This window comes from Trichogramma pretiosum, unplaced genomic scaffold (genome assembly GCF_000599845.2).
Source record: "Trichogramma pretiosum strain Unisexual culture from Peru unplaced genomic scaffold, Tpre_2.0 scaffold57, whole genome shotgun sequence".
In the NCBI taxonomy this organism is placed as follows: Eukaryota; Metazoa; Arthropoda; class Insecta; order Hymenoptera; family Trichogrammatidae; genus Trichogramma; species Trichogramma pretiosum.
In genome coordinates this window covers 706702-734288 of record NW_019641637.1, presented here as the reverse complement: position 1 = coordinate 734288, position 27587 = coordinate 706702, and the positions used below count along the sequence as shown (strand labels likewise).

Below are 27587 nucleotides of genomic sequence, written 5' to 3'. Positions count from 1 at the left end.
AAATAAATAAAATCAAGAGCTTCCCTCAGTTGGTAAAAAAATATTCAATCGAAAAAAAACCACAGAAAAGTTTATCGATTAATACATAGAGAATAGCACCGTTCAATGAGAGTCGCCTTTTTGTAACCCAGCTATTCGCGATCGGATTGGCCGATTTTTTTAGGCTGTTGTTCAATTCAATTGATATAAGCAGTACGAAGTAACGTTGCCGAAAATATTAAGTATTATTACCAGAGTATATCTTCTAACATATAGGATTGACTGTCGCCGAACATTTTGGTTTTTTTTCATTACTGATCGCTACATTAAATGGTCGATTCCGATATACTATGTACGGCAAGGTGGGGCTTATAGGGTACTCTATTTTTTACACAAGTTTTTACACAAATATTGTGGAGTTTAACATAAATATTAAAACTCGTGGAATGTACTCGTATACGCATAATTAGTATACATGTATATCATATTGTAAATACCCGGTCACACTTCGCATATGAATGATATCATAAATGTAAGATAACGTAACGATATAAAACTTGTGTGGTTTGTCACACGTAGTTCAATACGTTGATTCATTTCTCATGTACAATAAAAAATTATCTTTTTGGGGGCCCCTGAAAATCTTTTCATAATCAATACATCGTATGACGTCTCAAGTGATGTGAAGTAGACTAGCCTTTACCTCCTCTTATTAATTGAGATTGACTACGATACTTAATTTACGGCATAGTAAAGACGAATATCCGTATTAAACAATTCAATATCTTTCAAAGTCCACCAGTTACTTTGTGAATATTTGAGTAACACATAAAAATAAATAACTACCATTAATTTTGATATGCTTTCGCATTCTCGTCCCAGTGACAGTCCTTATAATCGTTTTCAAATGTTTCGAAAATCGACCTTGGTCTACTTCTTACATTAGTAGTTCGTACGGTACTCATAGTGGTCACAAATTTGTATCGTCCATCGCTTGGAACAGTAATAAAGTCAATCATCCCAACTACAGTTCCAGTCACAGTTCAACTTCCAGTCACAGTTTAAGTTCAAGTCACAGTTTAAGTTCTAGTCACACTTCAATTTCCAGTCACAGTTCAAGTTCCAGTCATCATTCCAGCAGTGTCTCGCACAGTAGTTCCTATAAAGGGTAAAATACAAAAAAGTGAAGTGATCTGTATTTTAAAAGTGCAAATCTTCAATAACGTGACATTTCAAATTAAAAAATAAAATAAACAGTATTTGCTGCAAGTTTAAGTTCCTCGGCAAAGATGAAATCAAACCGACTTTACCAATTTCTGAAAAATCTTCTTTAATTTGACTAATCAACGATTGAATGATGTGAATTGAATGATCTTAAATAATAATTTATTTATTATGAAAAATCTGTAAAAACCTACGAAATATCATGTTTAATAATATTAAAAACTTGAACGATTGAAGCGTCAGACAAGAAGCAATAATCGATCCAAAGCAATCAAATAAATCGATATTTTTTGTATTACTTTTACTTTTTCAACTGCTTAAAAGTTAAGCCTCTTCGAGTAATTTTGAGAAATAATTCAAAAAACATTTAGCGAAATCTTTTGAAAAACTAAATAGACACCAACCCGCAATAAAAAAATTACATCCTTGTGTTATTAAACGTTCGATAGAAATTTGAAAAATTATTTCTTTTTTATATTTAATGTTATTAGAGATAGTAAACTGAAGTTTGTGAGCAACAAATTGTTTGTATCTTTTTCCTCGCAGGTACATCGGAAACCGTATCGAAATTCTACTCAACTATATCGGTATAACTTTATCCCGAGAGTTGGACCGATAGAGAGAAAAACTGCCATCGGATCATGGCCAGAGGCAAATTCTAGCACGGATGCACGACTGCGGGACGAGGGAATATTTTAGTATAGCTTTCTCGTAGCTCTAACGCACCCTCCGGGCCAAGAGGTACTCGAAACTTTTCAGCTATGCTAGCTGCGAACTACTGTTTCCCCCTGAAATCGTCCATTTTCTTCGCGCTGTGTTACGTACGTACACGCGTTTTTACGAATAACCGTAAGAAACGCACAAGCCGGAAATGTGCGTAATAATTGTCGCAGCTTGTGAGTAAAAATTGTCATGCACGAGGTATCGTAAAAATCGACCCACCAACTCAAATATTTACAGGCAGCAAAGCCGTTAAAAATAAAGACGAAAAAAATCCTGCGCACCATTCGATAAAAATACCCACATCACGCGCTCCGTTAACCCAGCTTTATACCGTGGCAGGCATTATGCTAGCATGTAACGCCCCTTATTTTCTCGCTTGCCTTTTTTTTACTCTGTGCATCGGCCAAAGCATTTTTGGCACGTAAAGAGAGACTCTCGTTAGGGGTAACACGTGCGAAAACCTACTCTTCCTCGAATAAGCTCTCAAAATATTATAAACGCGTGGAAAGAGTTTACAGCTATGTACTCAGAGAAATAGTAAGATTTTATGGTTATTTTCACGTAAGTACTTGGAACGTGAAGCATAATAGCATTCTCTAGGTCAGGAAGGTGAATGTATGGCCAATAGATTGAACAAATTCACGTACATCTTTATTTCTTACATGCCAACTGAACTCACTCGTAATCTCTTTTAAAGTATGAAGTACACTAAAAAGACGGATAAAAAATGTACACACAGCAAAAGCACGAAAATTATATTACACTTGAATTTGTTTAAATCTTTTGCAGCTACATCAGACATACCAACCCCTATTACTCGTAGGAGCACCTAGCTCAACTGTGCAAGGACTCGGAGCGCAGAAATAATAATTTATTTGCCAGCAAGAGGTGAGTCTGTTAAAGAATGCGAGCGCACAGACAAAATAATCATTACTGTAATATCGAAGAGAAAAAAACACATCAGACGATTGTATTGTGTATACACACTTGGGGTCATGAGTCTACAATTTATATACATAGGTATATCATTTCAAGTTTTACTCGTTAAATCGAACTTGAGAGATTGTTCAAATAGTTAAGTGGTATCGAGTGTTGCACTTATTTAATTAAGCGTGCTCCTTTTTCTTTCAGCAAAAGTTTAGATTTGCTATAGACGGTGATATCTTTTGCGTCAGTTTTTTTTCATTTCGTTAATTCTATAAAAGAAATTGAATTTATAACGTTTGTAGAGAAAATGAATCTTTTCCGTAATTGTTAGTGAAAACTTGATATTATTTATTATTTCAAGCGCGATTGTAATAACGATTTTTGCATATTCAATTCTTCATCCATAAGCGCCTCGGATTAATCTCTCAGTTTGTTCATTTTTTCTCCGGCTGACTCTTCTTACTGTAGAATAATTTTTAATTTCGACGTACATACCCACGCACGTCAGCGATTTCAAAAATTGCCAAGATGGATATGCACATTCAAATTCGCATGCCTGCTGTTCATACTCCAAAACATTTTAACGTATAGAGCTCAGCGAGCTGGGAAAAATTAAAAAATCCGTATAGGTGAGTTTTACGAGTATTTAGCTGAATAATAAATTATTTTGAAGTTTCTCAGTCTGTACAAGACACCCTTCCTTTTGTTCTTTTATCTTTTTTAAATATCAGTGTCATTGTGTAATTGTTCTATTATCTTTTGCTTCCGACAATTAGTCAAAAGGTAAGCGATTTTACCAAACATCAGTCGAAATGCGGCAAAAAGTATGAAAGAACGTCAAATAATATAGAAAGGAGTAATTTTCATAATTGCAGTAGAGGCTGTGGGTGCGCACATGCGCGGATAAAGAATTTAATTAATGAATTCTTTTCGGCTAAAAAAAGATTCGTATTTAAGCTCATGCGTCGTATTTGGTATTCGGTGGTGTTCTTCTAAAAAATTCCAACGATTATTAAAGCTTAATAGTCAAAATAGCTTTAAAAAGGTGTAAATTAGCATAGCTATATTTACTGGCGCACGTAGAGACGCAAAAAGCGATATTATGCACTACAAAGAAATCTAGCCTCTATTCTATAAAAACGCAAAAAGGTTTGTACACACACTCGCCAGATGTACATAGGCGCGTAGAATGGAAAAAGAGAAGCTCCTCGTCTCACTAATTAAAATTTTTCAACTGCCTCTCGCTCTCTTGGCACTTTTCGTGCGCGTGTGCGTGTGCATGTATATGTCAGAAGAGTGTTGTGGAAATTCAATTAAAACACTTGCGGGTGCGCGCCAACTCGGGAAAGAAAAGTTATACGCTAAAAAAGATATTAAAGCCGTCAATACTTGAAAAGAATAAACAATACATACATGGGCGACAGACTGGTATTCATTCTTTTCGCAAAATTTCTCGATCGATCGATGTCTATTGTTTACAATAGCGGATTCGCGAGGGGCGTACGTTTGGAAAAACTTTTTTCGACTTTCTCTGTGGCCTGGGTTGTTAGTTGCTGCTACAGCCAACTTTTCAAAACTTCCAAGCACAATTAACATAAAGTTCGATCGCGAACTGCTGTGAGTTCTTTATTTTTCTATGTTATAGTCTGCATCGCAGCATCAAGGAATTCGCATAAATTTAAAAAAGTTGAGTGCCGAAGGAGAGACTATAATTTCCGAGGCTAATCCTAAGTATTTTGTATATATGCAAAGCGACAACAGGAGAAAAGCGTGTAGCTACGAGTAGTGATTAAGCGACGTTGACGCGTGCGTGAGCGTCTGCGAACGACAAAATTTCATTCATAATTAAATTATACAACACCAGCAGGGCTGGCTGCTTTCGAAGGGTTGAGTGACGTGGGCAGGCGCATTCCCGCGCCGCAAAGCGAATGTACAAATACACAAGAATATTAGCGAATAGTCGAACGTTAGTAAATTAAACTTTCATCGCCATAGCCGCGAATTTTAATTTTAACGCGGATTTATGTATATGTGTACGTGCTAGTGCCCGAGTCGTAAAAATTCAGTCGCTTGTGCCGGCGCTAATGTAAATCCCAATGGGGCACGCAATCCGTGCATAGTAAAATATCCGAGTGGGTGATGTGCTCCCGCAGGTATGTACATCGAGCCGCAATGACGATATGAGAAATCTATGCAGACGCGTGCACGTAGGGTGTGCATATCGATTTTTTTCCGTCACGAGCATTTGCACCTTAGGCCGAGATTATTTTAATACTTGAAAAAAAATGTAAATAAATAATATAAATGTCCAAGTCGAAACAAACAAATACCTATGAAAAAATTAAAAGCCAGTCATATATGTAGCAATTTTTTCTGCTTGATCTTCCGATAAAAGAAAGAGGGAGAAACGCATAAGCGGCAAAAAGGAAATGATCGTCTGCAGCGTACGAGGCAATCGCCGTGTACAAAAAAGGCGAATATTATCGGATTCCTAGTTGGCTGCCTAGACTGAAGATTGAATTTCGCTAGTACGGCGCAAACGCGTTAAACAACGGAAGCGTTAACTATTGCATCGCGTGCTCTTCTCATGCCGGTTGCTTCTCGTCGTCGTCGACGTTGTCGTCGTTGTCGGCGTCGCGCGTTCGCTCGCTCATTCGCTATACAGATACTTTATTTTAGCGAGCGTTTGCCGGTTCAATCGAATTACAGCGATAGAGATGAAAAGCGCGTCTAGAGCTATGTGTATATATAAGAGAACGAGAGCAAAATGCTTTTGCGCAGCTCGAGTCGAGACTGCTCGCAAGCGCTGGGCCGTAATCGGGTTACACTACTGTGCGCGCCGCCCCGGGTGAGCTTGTTCTCTATCTAGCCGAGCGAGCATTTCGCGTGCGCCGCATCGATTTCGCGAGAAATTACTATATAAATATGGCCCGGCGATGATTGTATGCAGATTTTATGCAGGCGCATTTAAAATTTTGTTTGTCAATTGGACGAATAATTCATTGAATTATGCATCGATCGAATCATGTTTAATTATCGAGTAGCTTTCGGGAGCTTTTCGGAGCCCACCCCGGAGTGTCGTTTTCCGAAAAGCTATTCCAGTTGTCCCTCGCATAAACAGCTCCGAGGTAATAAAAACATTGCGCGCGGGCTCCTATGCTAGCGCTTAACTTCTCTTATACTTTGCACACTTGCATGCTGTAAATAATACTTGAACTTGCGGCTATGAAGCTTTTAACGGAAGTTGAAAGAAACAACAAGCTTGCCTCCATACGTCTAACTAAAATATTATTTTGTTAGGGGGAAACAAACACTTGTGAGGTAGTAGATCAATTGTTCCGAGCATCGATTAAAGCTCTCCACTTATTTAGAAAAGCGAATAGAGCACCAGCTCTTTTTCCTATAGCGATAGTTCAACGCGCTGAAATCGAGAGCACTAGCTTCAAATTTAGACTGCAGCTTCACAACTACGTCTTTCTATAAGTGAAAAAGCTAACGACGTCGTGTTTCAAAAAAATATATAAAAAATAAGGGATTATAGCTGCTAACTACTCCTTGCACTTTATTCGCCCTCATTTTTGCGATCGGAAAAAACGCAGCTTTTAGGGTAATAGCTCACTCGTATTAAATTAAAAAAATAAAACTACGTCGATCAATTTGTACGACGTTTCTTTTCAAGAATTGCTACGAGTTGTTGCAGTACACAGGACGCTTTAAAATGCAAAACATGGAGAAAGACGATCTCGCAGACGAGGCAAGCGCCAGACACCATGAGGCATAGCCAAATCCAAAGACGGAGTTTGATAGTTTAGGCTGGCAGCTCGAGATAGTGTACATAATTCCCCAGCGATGTAGCGAGCTTATAACACAGCGAGAGTTTAACAGAGCGACGACGACGAGGACGCACAGATTCTATAGTACCCGCAGTTGCGCTTTCTTCCTTTTCAAAAATAGAGCAACTGCATCGCGCTCAGTCGCTTTGTACAATGCGCTCGGCAATACAATATATATCTATGCGTAGGTATTCATTGCTTTTATTCGGACACAACGCAGCGGCATTGTCTGCGTCGTTATATTGCCAGGGGGCGAACGTATAGACAAAAGCGACAAGCGCCTGCCACTAGTGTGTCTAGACGCGAGAGCGGGGTTTTAACGTATTATAAGAGCTATCTCTCCAGCAGTGCGTGAGCGAGTTATTTGTCACTCGCGTGCGTGCTTGCGCGCTTCAATGTATTTTCGACTAATTAATACCTCTCGGCTTATCTTTGAGGAGCACGAGTTCGCCGCGCATTCATACCTGTTTTCGATTGGCAAAGAAATAAAAACAATATCGTCACCGCATATATGCCACACGCACAAACTATATATGGCAGCGAAATAGAGCCATCGTGCGGCCGAGTGCTCCCAACGCAGAGGCAGCGTCTATCAAAGCATGAAATTTGAAATGTGCAGAGAGAAAAGTTACTGGAAGGGAAAGATATTTCAAAGGTTTACAAAACGAGCAGACTGATTGGATATCCGCTTCTATGCATCAGCAAGAGATCATGTGTACCGAGGGGGTAGATGTGTCTGCGCGCATGTGCGTACACGAGCATGGGGCTCATCGCAGCAGAGGTGAAAGAATCACGAGGACAGAGTCGGCCAATGTTTTTCTACCCGCTTAAACATGCCACGAGCGATTCTTTCTCCTTGCGTGACTGATACGTGATATTAAAAATGAACAGAGTTCAATTTGACTTTCCACTACTCAACGGTCTCGTGTGTCATGTTGCGACCGACTGAATTTTCACGTAACAAGGGAAACGTGCGTCTAACTGTATTATCTCTGATCTTTTTAACCAAGCTCGCAAATGTACGCGCCGCTGCTTCAACGTCGCTGCAGTCCATGACGGATAGCTTGGATTTTTCAAGCTTCAAAAATCCCACGCCAAGTTTCTCTTTTGTCCAAGTATTATTAACATTCGCTGATTCTTTCGACGTGCTCATATAATAAAGAGCTTAAAAACGTATATGTATACAGGGCACTGGGAGCTCCTCTTTCGAGAGTGCCTCGAAAATGACATGCTCTCCAGTCCTGGGCGTGCAAAATATATATACGCGTACAAAAGCTACACATAACTCAAAAGAGTGAGTGAGAGAGAGAGGGAATCTCTCGCTCGAGAGAAGATGTACCTCTTTTTGAAAAACACGCGTCCCGCATTTGTCAAGTTCTGTGTGTGGCGCGCAGCTGCGAGTATGTTGAGTATACAGCCAAGTACAGACATCCATATTTACATCATACCTATACTCTGTCCCGTCCCTCCCTAGTCCCCCCTTCCTCTCTTCTGTCGGTGTTAACTCGGCGTCGGCTCAATTAATGCAATAAAGCTCGGGCTATATAAGCGCGTACATTCGCGGACGAGCAGATTTCTCGGAAGGCTTCGTTAAAATTTCGGACCCCTCGTCATTTATATTTCTGGTGCGCGAGCGAGCGAGGCAGGCGACGAAAGAAAGAAAGAGATGAAAGGAAACTGAAAGCTTCTACAACTCGCGCAGGGCATTGCTGCTTTATGCGTGCGTGTGTAGGGTCTTTTTCCCTCGAGAGATATGGAGTCGACGCAGAGAGAAGGTGATGGCGCATAAGCCACAGCAAAGCTAAGAACTGAACCTCTTTTCATACGGCATAAAGGGGGGCGACCAATGCTTTTTGCGGCCGAGGTTGAGTTTTAAGTGCATTTGATCGAGATTGTAAGAATAAAATTTTAAAAGGTGAGCAGGAGCTTAGCCGAAATGTCATTACGAATTGCTAAAACAATCACGATTCTATGCTAGCTGCAGCCTCTCGCGCGTTCTTCAAACAAAAGAGACTGAAACGAGAAAAGTGAGAAACTATATAAAATATAGCCGCGTGCAGGCATCGGGAAATCAAAATAATTCATCATCGAAGCGCCAGCCGTGTGTCGCGAGCTGACGATTACGTTTCTTTGACGTTTTGCACGGGCGCGCGTGCGTAACAAAAAAATTCAGCTGTATAGAAACTAGTCGACGCCGACAGAAAAAGGAAAATATAGGAAAATAAAAGAACGCGTGTCCCGCTTCGTTTGCTCGTTTATATATATCGCGAGTAGCAGAGCGCAGTAGTAGTAGCAGCGATTGTTCGCGTACGTACACACGCAAGAAAGTGCTTCGTTTTGCACTTTTCCTTGCGCAGCGTCGACTTTTCGTGCATTCGAGAGTGCGAGAAAAATAAGGACACGGCCTAAAGCGGAAAAGAAGAACGAGGGAAGTGTGCGCGACTACCGCTGAATATATGTATGTATAGCTTTTTTGTTGATACCGTACGTGCATACGCTCGCGAGCATAATCGATAATGCATGTTTTTACGTCTGAAAACAACTCGATGCGGGCGAATAAAAAAAATACAGAGAGTCAGAGAGCATAGAAGCAGAGTATGGAGCAAAAAAATAAAGGAGCAAGGTAGAAATTACTCTGCGTTACGTTAAGCTCTGCAGGCTATGACGTTTAAGCTCTACGATGTACATCTTGGCGGGGCTGTAAAAGCTTCCGAGATAAATTAGATGCTTTTGCCGGAGGAACGCGCAGTTTGTAAAAACGTAATCAGACCCGAGAGACGTTGACAAAATACGAGGAGAAGCGAGAAAAAAGCTATTCGTTTATACGCGCTTCTTTTTGCAGCTACGCTATCAATTTGAAAAGCTGCCGATAGCAAAAGAAACAAATGATTTTTCTCGTTCTCACCCTTGACTTTTACTACCGCATAGGTGTGCGACTGTCGATATTAGTTCCTGACATACACATGAAAAAAGTAAAAAGAAAATGCCAAAAGAGAGAGAGAGATGACAGTCAAGAGGGTGTGCGTAAATATATCTATTTCCGCGCGACCGGAGTGATCGATTGGCAGAGCTTGGGTTATTGGTATACGTAGGTCTGACCCTTGGGGGTTACATACATACAAGAGCCATACGAATGTCAAGGAGAGTGGATTGTAGAAGTCGGACAAATTGAAAATGACATTTGTGCGTATCTATATCCTGGCAGACACATATCGTTCATCTTTCATTTTTTTCTTTCTGACGAGCAAAAAGGTGCAGTGCCAGTGACGACATTTTTCCGATATAGTTTGACGATTTTTTTCCTTCTACGAATCGTGTATTTATCAAATTGGAGAGAGATTGAAAATAAAGTTTAAAAGCAGCGGAAACATGAAATATATTTAAATAGTTAATCGCCCGGTCAAAGGTCCGAAAGCAAACAGAAGACACAGCGCGCGGCTATATAACCCATGCACAGGCACGTGTGTATAATGCAGCCATGCGCGAAAACAGATATATCCCGCGAGTGTAGTACACCCCCAACGATGCGAAGAGAGAAGGAAACGCACGAAACATGCCGTGCCATGTGGCCGTAAGTAAAATGCAACGACCCGACGCGAGTTCCTATGCAGCCATAAATACATCTACTCGCGACATCGGCCTTCTCTCGCTCTCTCTCTCCCTCTTGCAAATGCGATTACAGGTCATCAGCATACGTGTATTGTCCCATTTATTTCATGAACATGTGGATAGAACAACCAAAGAGTACGACAAGTTGTAATATCAAGTCATGAACGAGCATACGTAATTTGAATCGCTTCATAGACCAAAGTAGCCGAGGCATAAATATTTTATTTGGAAAGAACATATTTTTAAGTAGATTCTAAAGATTCGCGCAAAGAAGTGAAAACCGGCTGAAAAACTTGTTTATTATATTACTATTATAATAATATCATAGTGCTTGCGTACCTCAGATATTACACTTTACAGTGCATGCGTATTACAGTTCATACGCATCTCCGATAGCACAATGCGCTAAATTTTGGACTCTCGTAAACAGATCGAATTTCGTCACATTATCGTTCAAAGTGTAGCTTTTACGATTGTAGCCAACAAAAGTTGAAATTTTGTAAAGATATGTCGGTGCTCACAGAATAATAAAAGATAATAATAAAAAATGATGATTCATAAAAGAAACGTAGCCAGATAAACAATTATTGAAAAAATAAGTCAATTACTACCTTATAAATAATATGGTTAAGGTAACTTTTCTTTTTAAATTGAAATGAATTCAATTTCTTAAAACTTGAGTATAGATATGAAAATTCGCGGGAAACTTGGAATATCTTATGAAGTTGCAAAACACGAACGAAGAATTAATATTTTTGCCGATATGCCAATTTCGAAGATTCGTAAAATAGCTGCGACAATTTCATTATAGTATGAAGTTATTTAAAACTTTCATTCTTGGGAAATCGCCACAGAGATTCGATAATATGAAAGCGCCTTAAAAATGCACCTATCTTGCGTTAGCGTATTTTTTTTCTGTCTCGCCTCTCATTCTTTTTATTCTGGCGGCCGGCAAATACACATATAGGGTAAAGCAGCTCTAGCCACAAGCTCTATTTGTCGTTTTCCATTCTCTCATTCTCTATTTCTTTCCCTGTGGTCTGCTTTTTCCACAGACGATAAGAGAGACTCGCCGGAGAGGATCTGTTCAGCGTCGTAATTTTAATTAGACATCGCAGCGACGTATATACAGGTACACGAACAAGTTGACCGTATACTTTTCTGACTGCTTCTCTGTACTTTCTCGAAGATTTTAGATATGCAAAAGTCTGAATCTGAAGAGACGAAGAGGCAGATTGAATTGTGCAGAGTAAAGCGATTTTTCCTTTGCTGCGCTAGAAGAACTGGTAACTCGCGTAAGCATTTGCAGCAAAGAAAGAAAGCAAGAAAGGAAGAGCGAAAGAAAAAGAGAATCGAACTTTGCAAGTTCTGATTCGAAATACGTATATATACCCCGTGCAAGGGTTTTTGTCGCAAGTGCAAGAATATAGAAGAGAAAAAATGAAAAAATGATTTAAAAAGAAGAAAAGAAAAATGGAAATTGTATTGTTTGCGTGAAATCGAATGATTCTATGAATGGTGATGAGATTTTCACGAGATCGCATCCTGCAAAATGATATGCGCGATAGATACCGCCCTATACCGAGTCATTTTTATTGCGATTCGCAGCTTTGCATGATATAATAGGCACGCTGAAAAGCTCAGCGCTTGTATTATTTAATGAAAATACGCCATTATCAACGATTGGGGGTGGGTTCGAATGTAAAACTGAAATGATTAGTAGTGCAAGTTTACACAAAAAAAAAGAAAGACGGACTTGCGCAAGCTTCGACGCCTAAAGCTTCAAAAAGGAAGAGCCCGAACAAGATTCGATTCCAATCCCATTTTCCAGCTTTTACTTCGCAAATCGACCAACGGAGAAGAGAGAAAAAAAATAACATCTCATTTTGTCGACCCTTCGGTGTACACGAGTATCTGCGTCGGTGGTGGCGGCAAAGGCAGACCCTTCATCCTTCATATTCCGAAAGAGCCGCACACCGTTATTACGCAACATCAAAATGTGCCTCTAGTGCTACTATGCGCGTTTAATATAATACAAGCGAAGACCCTTAAACTTACCTCGTGGCCCATGTATACATAAGCGAACGTGGGATATCTTCGAGAGAAGCTTCAAGAGAGGAATATTAAGCTCCTTTGTTATTGGAGGTTGCAAAAATGAGAATACAATATCGGGAGGGGGCGAGGATTCCGATGAGAAGTATATGGGGAATTTATTTTTGCTCGCACAGTCGCAGCAAGAAATTAGGCTTTTTATTATAATTGAAGTATGACTGAGATTGTTACGAAATTAACAGACTATCGATTACGAAGTAAAAAGAATGAATTAAAGACAATTTATGCGTCATTTCGAAATATGCCGTTCTAATTCAGTGGTGCACTGCGCAGCGTATGAGCAGCAAAATGGAATTATGAAAATATCCTGCAAACGTGGCAGCGCCTATAGGAGAAACAATACGGCACAGACGGGCGGAATATGGCCAAAATGCATTTATGACAGGGTGAAACAACTACCAGTCAGACCACCGCTGCTGCTGTTGCTGCAATGCTGCATATAGGCTGACTCCGAAACAAGGTATTATCGAGCCTTTTATCCGCGAGAAAATCCAATAGTCCGATTGCAGCGGAACTCGAAAAGCATCGAATAAGCGCAGCAGTCGGAAGGCAGGCTTAAATGTGTTTTTAGTTTGTGTATTTGGAACTTGTATGTGTATATCGAGTGTGCATGGGAAAAAGTAGCTAGCGGAAATGCCACTTGTCGTGTTATTATATGCCGGATATAGGCAGTGCAATTTTCACGAGTTAAAAAAATTCCAGTTTGAATGAGATCACGTGATTTTGACTCATTTTTCCCATTGATACTTGATCGAGACGAAGTGTCTGGTCGTTCTATTTATAAATCATACGTCGACTTTCATTCTCAAGTTTATTTTAGTTTTTGAAGAGCAAAGACCTTGAGAGTTTTGGACCAGTTTTAATTACATAATGATTTTTTTAAACGTTTTCTTGTTAGAATAATCGTTTCTAGAAAAGTGCTAAAAAACAAATTTTTATATCCGCAACATGACTCTATACATACGCGGTTCAACGAATGTAAATACATCACTCTCGAAAGGAATATAAAAGCCTTAAATGCTTCACGCACGTTTCGATTTACGCATAAAGACATCAAATTGAAACGTCAAATTTGAAATGAAAAAGCTTTTTCTCGGAAAAGGGCTGACTCGCTCGCGAGTTCGCGCGTGACGAATATAGCGATTCAAAATAAAAGTCGCGGCGAATTGACAAAGTACGCACGTGTACGTACACAGGCGTTTACGTGTCATTAGAGGCCACGAAAATACGGGGGGCGGCTCTCTCAAGACGAACTGTACGAAAACGAATTGCAAGAAAAACGTGTATCGTACAAGCCGTCGAGTAGTGCGATCGAGCTAAGAAGAAAACGAGTCTGCGAGAAAGAGTAGCTACTAGCTGCTACGGGGAGGAAGCAGTAGCAGCAGCAGTAGCAGATTGGTAGTGGATAAAGTACGAGGAAAAGGGGTTACGTGATGTGCGCGAAGCGCCTCGTTCGAGTGTAATTACTATTTTCAGACCGAGAGACAGAGTCTTGGCTTTTCCTTAAACGCGTACTTATATACACATCTGCGAACGAGCAGTACTTGAATAAGTATTCCTATGAAGTATGAAATTATAATCTTATTCATCATTCTCGTACATTTTTGAAATTAAAGCTCTTCCATCATAATCTTAAAGCATTTGATGAAACGCTCGCGGAAGGAGAAAGAATAGCTTCGTTCGTGGCTGAAGCTATAGGTGCTATATGCTTAATTACTGAGTCGGACCAGTTTTCATTGCTTCGAGCCGAGCTTTAATTGAACCTGTTTTGTGAGTGCACGCGTATTACAATGAAAAATTGTTCTTGCAATTATATCGCCTGGCTTTTTTGTTTCTTCAACTTTAGTATTCGCAGAGTCGAGAAAACAGGCTGCAAAGTCGAACCAAAAATGAGTAATAGCTAGTGAATCGAATCGTGGGCTATACCACGCGCCGCCACCATGAATATACATGTGCGAGTTGAAAGTAAGAGAGAGAAAGAGATTTCAAACTGAAAACTTGCATAAATCGCGGCTAATTGTCAGACCGAGTGTCTTATACATATACGAAGTGCGGAACTTTTTACAAGCGCCCGCAGAGCAGCATGCACGCTATATGCAACCGGCTCGAGCTTCAAACTTGCAGGAATCATAACTCGAAAGTTTTCGAGGCCTTAATCCGATCTATAGAATACGTATTTACCCAGTTTTATGCAACGAAGAATGTCAACAAGCAGCACTAGGCGAAACTTTTTGATGAATAATTTTTTAAATACGCAAATGCGCTTATAAAAGCGGAAGTTGTACATACTGTGCACGCGTACGTACAGCATATACGTGTGCAGAGGGATCGATCGCAAGCAGGGGCTGGGACTTTTCATCCCCCAGCTGCTCTCTTGCGATGATGTGTTGTACGCGCGTAAACGCCCAGACAAACAATTCACACGGACGGTTGCGTATATGCACGCGTCGCGCGAATTATTATTATATATATGCCTACACGTGTAAAATGTATACCCGTATGTAGGCGGCGGTACATCGGCACAATAGCCGATGAATACACTTGTGCCATGTTTATGCGCCGCGTCTCACGCTCAAACGCTTTTACGACAATTTTTTCGTCGAAAGTTGGCGCGCGCCAGACGGATCTTATCGCGTGCCTCGCGAGCAGCCACCGAGTCGGCGCATTAACAAGAAAAGGAAGCGAGGAATTGTGCCCATTATCAGATAATGAAGGTTATTCATTAGCGAAAAGACATAAATGAATAATATCGCCGAGTAAATTCACCAGTCGCTGCTGCATGTCTCGCGTTATTACGTAGCCGACTAATGAGACATTATATTTAACATGCACGAGCTTGCAAAATTGTCCCTTGCGCCGGGCTGTAATACGAGAGCGACGCATGCCAAGTTGACATTATCATAGGGTCATCAATTCGCTCTCCACGCATACGCGAGACATTCGCGAAAATTGTCCGTTTCAAATGCCCCAGCATGTGTACGTTTTTCCGGCTGCACGAGACGCCAGTTCATTCATAATTACAAGGAGAAATCGATACTGCAGTATATACTCGAGAGATTATTCATGGATAAAAATGTCAGCCGAAGGCGCACAGCCAGTGTTTACCCTGCGCAGTTGTTGCCGCTTCTGCCGCCGCCGCTGCTGGGCGTCAACTTTATACGCTTTTTTCTCCCAGCTATACTTTCCTATTTTATTTACGCCGTGTCTACCGTACGCAACGCATGTCTCTTTGAGTCGAGCTCTCGAAATTTTTCTCTCGCTTATTTCGAGCTTTTTCCTGATTTTTCATTCTCTTTCGTACATTCCAACAAACAAGCGAGCGAGCTTTGGCTTATTTTCACTAAGATCAATAGTTTTAGTTTGTCGTGCGACTAACTTATTAAAACTCTTTACTTAAAATAGTAACTTTGAGAACTATGCACTCCTTTTCGGCTTTATCTAACTTTCAAAACGCTTTCCCTTTTTCTTCTCTTGGGTTCCTCCCTTTTTCTGGGAAATTATATTTAACTTTGTGGGGTGGAGCCCCTGGAATTTCCTGGTCATTTAAATATCGTACGCATATAAACTTTGCACTCGCGTACACGTACGCACAAGTCCAGTGCATCAAAGTCACGCGCTTTGGGGGTAGCGACCGGCATTATTAGGCGTGTATAACCCGACACTTTTTGCCGTACTATAATCTCTACCGGAAAGCCCCGAGGAAAAACTAATTTCACTAATTCAGCGCAAGAAATGTATATTACGGGTTTATTATAGGCGCACGTCTACGTATCAAGGGACTCGCGAGCACGGGGTATTGTCACACGAAAGTGGCATAATGTCTGATTCGATAAATTGCACGTTGAAATACGAATGTCTCGTATTCTTTTTTCTGCTAAGCGTAAAAAGGGAACAGCAGCGTGGTCGAATTTAAAATTCCTGTACAAAGCGAGCATAAAACAGGAAGAAGCAATCAGAAATTAAAGCCCGGCAAGTTAATCGCAGCCTTAAAATCTCGTCGTGCATTTAAAAAAATCACACTCAAAAGAGCGGGAAAAGCTGCGTGAGCGGCAGCCCTACACACGGAAGCCTTATTGCATCCGGTCAGAGAGCTCGAAGCTGGCACAGCTGGCCCACGTCGTCTTCGGCGATTACTATTTGCCCAGCAGACTGGGCTGGAAGGGGAAGAGCATGGCTTTGGAGAGCCGAGCACAAAAAAGACCAAAAGAAAAAGTCCAGCGAAAGGAATGCTTAATCGAGTTCGTCCTCGCTCCATATATATACGTATATTGTATGCTCATGTATGTGCGGCTGCGGCGCTTTTCATGAATAATTCAATCGCGTGCGCCATCGACTTTTCGAAAAGCCGAGCTCGAGTGTCAGAAGTCATCCAAGTTTTCGTGTGTCGCGAGCGCGACAAGAAGACCTTTTGGCGAATCGAATGAAACGGCTTGGTTTCGTAGAACAGCTTGAGATTTATCCTAATTAATTATTATACATGGAGAATTTTCGTGTGCGCAAACGACGCGTAATCAAATGCTGCGAACGAGGACGGAAGACGAAAATGTGCATATACCGACGCGGCTGTTAGACGACGCAGAAACAGAAAGTTGCGCTGAAACGTATTCGATTTGGCAGGATATTTCAGCAACGCGAGAAAAGCCGCAACGGGAGAGAAAGAGAGTAGGCATTACTACTGCCACCTCGTCAACGCCGAACTCAATTTTTTCCTCTTTCTCGTGCGCTTCGCCCTCTCCCTTTAGCTGCGCCCAGCACCAACTTATGGATCGCTATTTTAATGCTATGTGCTTTTTTGCATGCGCGCACGCGTGTACACGCCATCTACATAAGGTATGAAATAATGGCTCTTTGTTCTCGGCGCTCGGATATGGGATTGGGATGACGGATTAGATTGCCAATGTCAATAAAAATCACGCGATGCGTAATATTTTCCAACTACTTATCCGACGCAACGAAACTTTTGGCCCACGCTCATTAAACCTGTCCAGATTAGCCGAACTGGCCACTTTACATTGCCCCTGGCGCGCGCGCAACACTTTCGACAGTGTAATTTGCGATTATCTCTTAACTGCGCCATTTTTTTGCTCGTTTTTGGATTGCGAGTTGAACTTCATCTGGTACTACGTTGGCAATAGCAGATTTTCCAACCCTCATGAATTCTTAAAGCTAATACCCTGTGCGCGTCGAGACAGCGGGTATAAAATATATGGCAGCACACTCTAGCTACTTGAAATAGAGGCTATATAGGAAAAGCTTTTTGCTCGTCTTTTTTGCCAACGAGCAGCCACCACAATATAGTCTTTTTCTCAAGATTTTTTAGGCTTTCAACTTTTTCTACTCCATAAGCATATCTTGTATTTTTTTCTCGTGACCTACGTTGCGTTTGCATAAATGCGATTTCTGCCTTGCAATAATTCATCATTTTTGCGCACGAAAAAAATGTTAAGCATCATTATCTGTAAGAGTTTTGGAAGTTTTGAAAGCACAGCTGCAATCTACTATGGAATGTTTATTAGAGAAAACCGCTCTCTCGAGTGCACGCCTCGTACTACGTGTGTGCGTGCCAATTTTCGCTCTGGCCTCTCTTCTTCCTTCTTTTACACTTCTGGCCTCTCTCCCTTTTGCAAAGAGAGCCATAAAATCCGGCAAATTAAAGGTAATACCCTCCGCCGGGCTATACGCGCGAAAACTTTTCCTACGCGCTCGCCGGATCGAATCCATTATCTCGGATGCGTATATATGTATACGCGGAACATGGTAAACCATACCTTATGTAGCGTGCGTACTCGAATTACCAACGCAGCAGCAGTGGCAACGGCAACGGTGTAACAGCGCGGCTATATGCACGACGGCGACAGTCGTCGGCTCGATTCGGCTGCAAGAGCTGCTTGCCAACTCGTTGTTATTCATTAAAGTTGTGTGCGCCCTGTGTTGAGGTAAATTGTGCGTACAAGTGCTCGGCTTACAGCGCGCGAAACGTGTCAATTACCGAATAAAGTGTCAGATACGCTATCGTCAAATATTTGTCGAGCATTTGCATTGCCGCCAAGGAACTTGGTTACGGCGCAGCGCAATTTTTCCTCTCCGTTTTTTCTCTTTTCTTCCCAATTCCGAAATGCAACAAGCTGCACTCGATAAACGTCAGCGAGAATATCTGAAAAGTAATCGTACATATATATATATACTGCAGGAGGCGTATTACATATATTTTACACGACGAGCCGGCGTAGCACTGCACGACTTTTGTATCCGTCTATATATAGAATCGGCGAAAAACTACTACGGGCAGAGGCGAACTGACGTCGGTTCTTACTTTACAACTGCTGCAGCAGACATATCTTTGGTTATATACCTACGTGTGTGCACGCGCGCCCGAACACTGCCGCTTCATCGGATTCACGTCACATACCTGCAACTCATCTCTTTCTCTCTCTCTCGCGCTCTCACTACCCGTGTATTATACAAGCAAAAACCCAAAACGATCGCAATACAAGAAAAAGGGGAATATTTCTCTGTGCGCGAGCTATTGTTGAAGGCCGTATATTCATCTCTTTCTCTCTCTATAGTATGCGCTACAGCGAGCTTTTTTCGCTCAGATCGCCCATAGCTACGCATACGTAATTCTAAGCAGCGGCAAAATTTCTGATTTTTTCGAGAAAATCGAGTTAGCCGCTGCTCGCTACTCGTTCGATTGAATTATGATATCCAGACGACAAAGGGTTCCCGGGGAAAATCTTTGATCTATTGTCACGCACTTTTCTTCCGTTGAAAAAATAAAACACTGACGATCGCCTATATCCGATCCATCACCCAAGATTAAACTTCTAAGTGTTCGTTAGAAGCAAAAAAGAGCCACGCAGCGATATGGTTTCTTTTACGGGGAAACGAATTTTCTTCATCCACCGAGAAAAAGCTTGTTGTTTGGATAGATCAGAACCGTCTGGTCTTATTTCCATCAAACAGCTATATGCGTACTCCATGCGCCCAAGTAAATTATTCTTCTTTAACGAAATTTGATCCGCTGAAAAGCAAACAAATAAAGTAGCAGTTTTTAGTCGACGCTTCGTATACGACTGGGAAAAGGATAAAATAAAAGAAAGCGAACTTTTCCCGAGATGGCAAGATGAATGTATCTTTTAAGCTTTAACGGCCTCTTTTTCGAAGCTTTCGTTATAGCTTTATGCACTCTATCGTGTGCGTGTATACTCCTAGGCCAATAAATCCCATTTCGCGTCGGCGACGCGGCGCACACGAAAATCCCTGCCGTCTATATGGCCAATACCCGAGACGTAGCTTTAACCCGAGACTTGATATAATAGTTTGCAAAATTCTGAATAACGCTTTTAAAACATCGTTATCTCTTTCGACTGCTGCCACGAATTGAATATATAAATTCGTTTTTTCGTTTCCTCGATATTTGGCAAGAATAGGAGGCGTCACGTGTATTTCCCTCGCCCAATGGATACTCTTCTATGGATGGAAACGTTTTTTTTCTGTTTATATAATTATACAATGGCCCAATGTTTTTTTCCCTTTTGCGAGAAGTTCTCGCCAAGTACGGTTTCGGGCACTTGCCACTTAGACATTGTTTTTCGATTCTATTCACAAACTTGCTGTTAGGTCGTTCTCACGCTTCAGCTTTGCACACATGCTGCGAATCAGACCTTTTGTTCTCATTGAGTTTTGATTTTTTATGAGGAAGCAATTTTGAGTATGCCATTAAGGACCTTTTTTTCAACTCGGATTAATTATTCACCCGGTGCACGCGTCAGTATGCGCAGACAGCCACAATCATTGTCAAACAAACAAAATCTCGTTGGGGGCTTTCATTAAGTCTGCACCAACCACAATTGAAATTTCTAATTACCAACTTTAAAGATCGTCGATAATTTTGACTCTTCAATTACCAGTGAAACAAAAAGCGGAGCTCGACACACATTAAGCGCAGCGCTACCACATGCGGGCTTTATCCTCAAAACGTCAAAAGAAACTCGATTTTCTTCTCTTTTGCCAAGGAATACATATTGCGCGTATTTTAAAATGGAAATTAGATTTCAGCGATTAGCTCGGTACTTGTCTATAAATTTGCGCTGCGGTCATGAGTAATTTTGTGAATCTGGCCAAAACTGCTTGGCTCGCGCGATGATGCATTTACGATAAATATGCGGCTCTCGCTTGAAGGCTGCCGAGGGCGAAATTATAAAACTTGGCCGAGCTGTGGTTCACAATTTTACTTACAAATAAATAGTGGCTGTTATTCAATCGTCTATTGGCAGTTCTTTTCTTACCTAAAACCAATGAAGCGGAAAGTCATTAGTATTCGTGAACTACGGCGCACTTGTTTATTTATAAATATTTAAATCCCCGAGGCTGTCGAAAGTAAACAAACTGCAAAAAAATCTATGGCATTCAATCGTAAAGCGCGTCGACAATAGCAGCAGCTATTGATTGGATCTCATGATTCCACTTTTATTCCGTCTCTTGCTCGCTCATTTCTCGACTCGAAGCATCTGAATACTCTCGAGGCGTTTCTACTATACCTCTTGATTATAAAGAATAAAAACATTTCAACGTCGCAGCGACACTACGGGGTATTACGGTACAATAATTAAAATCTGCGTGCGCCGATACATAAAAGTCCTAGCTGCAACTTTCAGAGAAATATCTAAAAGCAGAGACACTTTTTCTGTTACGCCGTCTTTTTAAGAGCAGAGAGTTATAAAAGTTTATACAATGGAAGGCCAAGATCGGGAACAGAGATTTTCTCTTTTGTTATTGCTCATTGCGGTAGCTGAAAATCATAAAACAGAGAGACTAATTTTTTTGTCGACCGAAAACCAATTATCGACGTACGAATCTTGGAAGCTACTCTCGAAAATCAAATAAGTAGGTATTTTTATATCTGTGAACCACTCTTAAACGGATCGATACGTTCATCTATCGTATTTCCTTAAATTATACGCATTTGTACTTTTCGAGTACCATAACTTTTCTAGTTTGATTTTATTCATTCTAAAAACCAACATATTGCATTTGTCGTAGAAAACATAGAAATTTATTACGTAAAAAAATTCTATGCGGCAGACAGAAATTTTACCATCGTAATCAACCCTGCTTTTCTTACGGATGTACATTAAGAGGCACTGTACATATATATATTAATGGTGAATAGACCCTTAAAATTAGAGGTAAAAAAGGTGAAGGCAGACGTACATATAAAAAAATTGTGCGAACGAAGAAAAGAAAAGGAGCGATAATGATATCGCCTGGCTGCTAGTGAGAAACAGAGGGAGAAAATACAAGCACTGGCCGAGTGCAATTGCAAGCTAAGGAAAAATAAATACGATATTCAAGAAATAAAATAATAATCATAGTTCGTATAATAATGATGAATGTACTCTTATAAACAAGATGAATAAAAAACGACTTTGATAAGATGTGTATGAATATATTTTTTGTAGAAAAATGCAAACGTACGATCGCGTTACCCGCATCATATTTTGTACGAACAAACAACCGAGATTTGCAACCCATTAAGTAATGAGTAGTTGCATGCGGGAAAAAGAAGTTTCGTTTCTTCCCCGCGTGGCACCAGGAACATTACGTTAAAATAGCCTCTGGCCTGCGGCGCTAGTCCGCGCCTGCAAGTTTTGGAAAGAACCGCAAATGTTTCGGAATAACCATCCGCTAATGACGTAGACCCCAAAGGAGAAACCGAAGGTAGACTTGAAAAAAAAAAACATAAGAAGAAGCACGCAGCGATTGAAACTCAGTTCTTGGTGATTGAAAGACGAAGATGAAAGGAAAAGTAACAGGTCTGCTAAAACAGAGCAAGCTTCGTTAGGAGAAGTGGAAAAAAATTCAGTCAAGCGAAAAAAGTCGATATCGAAGACATATGTCTTGATAATAGTTTTTCTAGCGCACAGGTGACATTGATGTACGGTACTAAGATAGGATTTTTGTCTCGTTTACAGTGACGCCACGCTCAATCGATTACGAGTTTGTGACTTTGACGAGGTTCTAATACTAACTTATTTTTCATCCACACTCATAAATCAGCCTGGTGAGGAATCAACTTTTTTAACAAAATTTTATTACATTTTTTTATAAATTTTATTGGGATTTTGCCCAAAAAAAAGAAACCCCTTCATTTTCTTCGACATCTTGAGCATTTTTTATGGAAAAAACTTGCAATATTTTTAAAATGAGCCCTATGACCCATAAGATAAAAAAAATAGGTGTTCATTTCTTTGACTAGTGATAAAAAACAAATTGGAATTTCGGAAATCAAATAGTCTCTTTATAAATACAGAAGGAATTATAAAAAAGTTTTTTAATTGTGTGCGTTTAAAAGTTCATGACGCATGCTCAGTTCAAATCGTATGCATAAGGAATTTATTGTGAGGCACGTCTTTTTCAAGAATAAGAAATGTCTTCTAACTTATGCTCAGTTTTTTTCATTCTATCAACGTATAAAAAATACTCAACGTTCATATTTAAATATTTCAGAGCAATAAAAATTACCATTATAGAGTCTTTTGAACATCTAATGGTGAGTTAATTTTGGGTTAAAGTTTTTATGCAGAAGCTCCGAGAAATTGTTCGTGTTAGGAATAGCAATTCACATGTGGAGGACATTTGAATAAGATTGCGAGCATTACTAGCTAGTTTGTATATTGTAAAACAATTACATTCGCTTTAAAGCCTCAAACGGTAACAGGCTGAAGAACACGACAAGCACGTACTACATGCTCAGTTCAAAGTCAAGCAAATATACCAGACGTAAGCTCATTTTTTTAGCTCCTCCAAAAAGTTCCATGAAAAAGTCCAACAGTTTGTAAAAAACGAGTGGTAGTTTAAAGCTAACTGAATTTAAAGAGAAAATTAAACTGTGTATATCGTCAATTTTATGAATAAAAGAAATTTGAGGATTCACAAAGATATATGGCATTTACTTAAAGAAGCTGCGCGACGTTTCGCTAAAAACGTTGTTTACTAATTAGTAATTAGAAGAGATAGAGGCAACTTTTTTGTCGGAAGCCGAGCAGTGCTGTGTGAGCATTTATTCATAATTAGCCCAAAAGAACTGTTTTGACGTGCTCCAGCGCGAGAGGCCCACAGGAGCCGGCGACGATTCACCTCGGAGACTGTACTTTAGACCCGAGACGCGCAGAACGAGCCGAGCGCGTTTAGTCGCTGCACTTGGTTCGCAACTTTAATTAAACTTTGCATAATGCGCGCGCACACACGTGCGACGCAGCCATACGCATAAACTCACTCCTCTTGCGCCCCATGCACATATGAAATGAAAGTCGCGTTATAAATTTTTTAAAATCGACCGGTCGCGCTAGTCGGCGGGGCAAAACCGAGTTATTCCCTGCGAAACGGATATATATACTTGCGCGAGACCGAGTGCCAGTATGTGTGCTTGTATGTATAGTATATACATGCGAGGAGAGTAAAGCACGAGCTAGTACCCGCGCCAGCTCAGGTCAATGTACAGCGAGCGAGTGTGGCTAGCCGTAGCTGTGATGAGATGCAAATGTGCGCGAAACCGCAACGAGAGTCTCGGCTCGCGCGCGCACACGTCCATACACTTAAGCCACGTGTGTCGTTGACGTTTTCCCGTCGTCTTTTTATGTCTTTCGCGCTCTCTGCGGTTTAACAACTGCGTACTCCGTATAGTCAAACATGATCTTTTGACTTTTTTTATATACACACAGAGTCACATACATAGGTATGTGTATATATTTCCAGAGGGGATGGACGTTTTTCCTCGGCTATGAATGCCTGCCATGCTCGCAAGAAGAAAAGATAGCCAAGAGCTTTAAACGAATGGAAATGCGAGAACGCCTAGGAGCGCAGGATTTCATTCAGTGATTGTGCGGCTACATCTATTGGATCTTCAAGATGAAAAAGAGGAGTGTATCTTTTATATAGCAAATGAACTCGAACTGTCGCGGTCGGCACTGGTCGTCGTTGCATTTCAGTGTATACGACGTGGTACGCGTAACGCTACATTAACCGCAGTCGAGAAGAAAAAAATTGAAACCTTGATGCACTCGGAACACATACGTGCCACGATGTCACTTCCATAGCACACATTTGAAATGTTACAGCAAAAGTATTGAAAACGAACGGTCGTGCGTACATAATATATCTTTTCCTCAGCCTAATTGTACGCGTACTCTCACACATATATATACACATTTATATTGGGCAAGTAATAACTCGATGTAATGTTCCACGAAGAAGAGAGAGAGTTATGGCCTTTACTTCTTTTCTTGGGCTTATTTTTATGGCTCTTTTTTACTTGGCTTTCAGCTCGTCGCGTACCAAAGCTCTCCATACACTGGATACTCGTCGCGTCGTTCACGTGGAAAGATCTGGCCTGTTTAGCTCGAGTTTCCAGTTTATACACAGCCGAATCAATTAAGCAATTTTCCGAAATTCATAGCGGCGCGCCTCTACTTTTCTGAAGCGGGGCTTTGAATTACAACTTTGAGCTCGTACATTAGGACAATCGATAAACAATGTATTGACGTCATCAAATGTTTTGTAATTATGAATTTGCCCAGGCGCAAAACAAAATGTACAACTGCATTAGACTGCAACGCGCTAGGCACTTGAATGACTGCATAACTGTGTGCTTTTATAATAACCAATCTGTATACGTATGTTGAGAAGCACACAAGGCTAATTATTAGGTCGTTAATATTGGATGGACCGCGAGCCATGGGCACCCTTATAATCGCAACGCGCAGCGCAAACTGTAAACTCCACTGAATAGATAATGTGGTGTTAATCGAACGCCTATACCCTCAGGATAATCATTATGCATCGAAGAGCAGCTCTGTGGCGATATTTTTACTTTTCGCCCCCAAAACTATGCAGAGCTTAATTATGAATCGTCGTGGACGAAAAATAGCTGTTGCTTTAATGTTTAATGCTTTGGCTCTATGCAGCGATCAATTATTAACACGAGCTCATCATATTCGGATCGCAATACGCGCGCCAAGAGCATCGGCAGAGGGCATTGATTTTGACGATGTGTTTGTTTGTGTGTGTGTGTGTGTGTGCGCCACTACGCAGCCGGTGAAAGGCATTTGTGCCCAACAATAAAGTGGGAATTTATTCGCGAATATATATATACACATAGACAAAATGCATCGGGTCGAATGATGATTCGATGCAATCATACTCCTCGTGAAAATTCACTGGCAGCTAGCCTGTGCAGCACCGTGGACCAGACTTGCAGAGAGTTTAATTAATCCAGGCGTTGCCCGGCTCCATAATACTCTCTGTGCCGTGTACGTGCGCGATGTTTGTATTTGCTTGTCCATGGCTTTTTTCGCGACGAACGTACACAAACACTCGCACACGCCTATGCACTTACACATAAGTGCGTATATGGTATATGAATGGTGGTGCAACCAATCGAATAATTGTGACTCGCCTGACCCTACGGCTTATGATTATTAATTGAAGCTGCGTTCTGCGTTTTGACGGATTGAAAATTCCCTCTTCTTGATTGTTCACTGAGCAGTTGAATAATTCCATCTAATAGTTCTATACTTTCAAAATATTTATTAAAGTTTTTGGTCATTTTTTTTTCATTTCCGTAGATCGATGAAAAATGTCTCTCCGTGGATGGAGATGGAGAATTGCCTGTTTCCGAAAACAAATTTATTTCAGAGTCTGCTGAATGTACATGCAGACATAAAACCGCCCCAGATTACACGTCATATATAGCAGTCAATATTTATTTAGAGCAAGGCATCAATATAGCTGACGAAGTAGAGAGACAAGGCTGGATGGAATCAGAGTATGGCTCCCTTATGTCGGCCAGCTTCGTAAAAGCAATATCACCCCTTTGACTCTTACGTACGGCTGGATCTACAGCGTCTTGAGCATCAAATAAAGCGGACCACGCCACTGGAGAAATGAGAATCGAAGCTTGGATGCAGATTCCAGCGATGTGGAAAGGTATTAATTAGTCTGTGTGGAAAAGGCCTATTAAAGCAAAACTTATATTTCAAACTTGTAACCATCTTGTTTTTTGGATAATTTTTGTAAAGAATTTCCTCAAAAGCCATCAAATTGAATTGTCAGCGTGAAGTGTTTTGGCAAGGTACGGAATAACCACAAAAAGTTGCAAATGTTGGAAATTCGATTTATGATGAATCTCAAGAGCAGCTTCTATATAGTCATGGCAGTCTGGCCTCGCTCGCGGCACACATCAGAATTATTATCGTCACCGTCGTCATCATCAGAAGTAACATAATCGGAAGGGTTACAGGGGGGTAAACGCGTCATAGCTGGCAGGCCAATATGCCGCGCAGATATAGCAACGAGAGGATAGCTAATGGAAATTATCGCCGCGTTGCAGCGTCGATTACCTCGTCGCTTCGGCTGGCCACCACGTATGTACGTACGTACGTGTATGTTTGTTTGTATGTGAGTGTAGTGTGGAACGCCACTGGGTGCATCAGGATAGTACGAGATTTTGTGCTAATTACCATCCTCCGAGCACAGGCAGATATAACTACTAATGCAGGAGCCGACAAGGTGTTTCTCTCTCTCTCGCTCTCTCTTTATCACACGCACCGGTGCCCGAGCATACGCCATAAGCTCGTAAATCAAAATTAATACGCAATGGGGATATAACTATCGTATATACCCTTTGACGTAGTGGACGTGAGAGGATTCGTTTAACCCGTACGAAATTGCGAGTTTTTTCTGGAAAGTAATGAGCTTTTTTTCTTCGCAAACCCGATGCACGACGTTGTATGCGAGCGGAAGGAAATATTTTCACGTATACGAATACACGACGTAATAACTAAGTCGTGTGGGAAATTGCCGCGGCAGCTCTCTATTGACAATATTTCCCAAAGCAAGAGAAAAAATGTTGATTGACGCAAGGGAATTTTCTGTCGAAGTTACACGATGAACGTAAAAAAGTTCGAGACATTCATCATCATCCATGAAGTGCTCCGATGCGAAGAATTTTTCGTAACATCGTAGAAGATACATTTTCGTTCTTGATTCATGAGCAAGAAAAAAATGTATTTATAAGTATATCGTCCTGACATAAAGTATCGAGGGTAAATCATCGCGTATAGCCGCAGAAATCTAATCATCCGACGATCACCCTCGCCTATATATAGGCGTCGCCTATCC

The 27587-nt window shown here is 40.9% G+C and overlaps 2 protein-coding genes across 5 annotated transcripts in view; one reads left to right on the top strand and one right to left on the bottom strand.

The window, feature by feature from the left end:
- LOC106660083 (E3 ubiquitin-protein ligase TRIM9) overlaps positions 1-27587 on the bottom strand; it is a 54971-nt gene that overhangs the window by 17089 nt on the left and 10295 nt on the right. The window lies entirely within an intron of this gene.
- The window catches only part of LOC106649544, a 62504-nt gene continuing 38072 nt past the window's right edge, over positions 3156-27587 (top strand). Inside the window, exon 1 of the mRNA XM_023459393.1 lies at positions 3156-3482. The gene's annotated coding sequence lies outside the window, so the exon portion shown is untranslated. The remainder of the gene's footprint in view (positions 3483-27587) is intronic.